The following is a 1677-nucleotide window of genomic DNA, read 5'->3' as shown; positions in this document are numbered from 1 at the left end:
TTAAATTGGTCTAGTTTCTATTTCCAGCCAGTGGCTTCTCTTATGGCTTTGCTAGATAGATTAGAGAGCCCTGCAGGCACACACAGATTGTAAAATGTAACATCTCACTGAAAGATGGGAAATTCAAACTGTCCCCTAGTTTTTGGTAATTGCATACCTGCAGAACTTGAGAGCTGTAGGCTGTCTTGCTGCTCAGGCATGCGTGGCTTAGCTGCAGTCACATGAGCCTGTAGACCAGTTCAGCTAGATGGAATCTGACCACTCTAAGTGGAGTAGTAGTCTGAGCGATAGGGGAAGACAGGTTCCCTCTTCTCCTGATCCACATATTCCACTCCTCCTGCTGCTCTCAGAGATCTAGGCTACAGAGTAGACTCCAAGCTTCAGCTTCCTGAATGATTCAGTCCCCCCTTCAAGTGAAACCTTGGAAAGGGGAGCCCCACCTCCCTGAGAAAGCAGTATACCTCACAGATAGTACTGTCTGCTCAGCACAATGGGCCTGTTTTGAGTACTTGTTTTCCTTTCCCCCACATTTTTGAATGATCTAGTCCCTCTCAAGCCAGATAAGTTCTAGCTACCCTGCTTAGGGCTACAGGAGCTGTTTCTGAAGACAAAAAATGACATACATCGAAGTGACAAGTATGGTACATTGTGTGTAAATTGTCAAAGCTGTCTCTACACTGGGAAACACCAGTGCTGAATTTCACTCTGCAAATTTATCTCAGAGGAAGTGGAACATGTCTAGTGTCTGGTGATGTGTTTCGCACTGTGGGAAATACTCTAATTCATCAAAAGGGAAAAGCTGCATGCAATTGTTCTTTAGAAGCCGCCTCAGAGAGAGAAAGAATAGCTACCGCAAAATTTTCATTGGGAAACTGGCGATGGTGAAAGTTGTCTGACACACAAGCAATGAAAGATGTTGCTTTTTTTAGTTTGGTGGGATCACTTGTCTTTGTGTGCCCTCAATGCTCTGTATTTATACCTAGAAGCAAACCTAACAATGTACTGCTGTCATACTGGCATCTCAGTAAGTTCAGTTACAGGTATGTTTCTCACGTTCAGTTACAGGTATGTTTCTTAGGTTGAGCTGGCCTCTTGAACAACTCAGCACAGCTGCTGTTTACAGAGAAACCTGGAAATCTTCCAACGCTCCTGCCCAATTATTTTTTGGTTCAGGTAATTAACAAAACACACAAAAGATATTCCTCACCAGTTAACCATAGTAGAGTTTGGATTACCAGATGAGTGTGCCTTTACTGTAACCCTAGTTGCTTGTGAGTATAAGTACCCTGAACTGTGCATTCACTGTACCTATTATCATGTTCAGTGTAGCTGATTAGAACTATCAGAGGTGACAGGTTTCAGAGTAACAGCCGTGTTAGTCTGTATTCGCAAAAAGAAAAGGAGTACTTGTGGCACCTTAGAGACTAACCAATTTATTTGAGCATAAGCTTTCGTGAGCTACAGCTTATGCATCCGATGAAGTGAGCTGTAGCTCACAAAAGCTTATGCTCAAATAAATTGGTTAGTCTCTAAGGTGCCACAAGTACTCCTTTTCTTTTTATCAGAGGTGAGGATTTCAATGCAAGATATGGTAACAAATAAAGCAATGGCACTTCAGTGACCTCATGTCAAGTAAAGCCTTCAGAAATGCAGCAGCATTAAACATAAGCCATGAGA

Source organism: Lepidochelys olivacea (assembly GCF_965140295.1).
Source record: "Lepidochelys olivacea isolate rLepOli2 genome assembly, chromosome: 9".
Taxonomy (NCBI): Eukaryota; Metazoa; Chordata; order Testudines; family Cheloniidae; genus Lepidochelys; species Lepidochelys olivacea.
The sequence above is the reverse complement of the archived record's forward strand: the minus strand, read 5'-3'. Positions refer to the sequence as shown.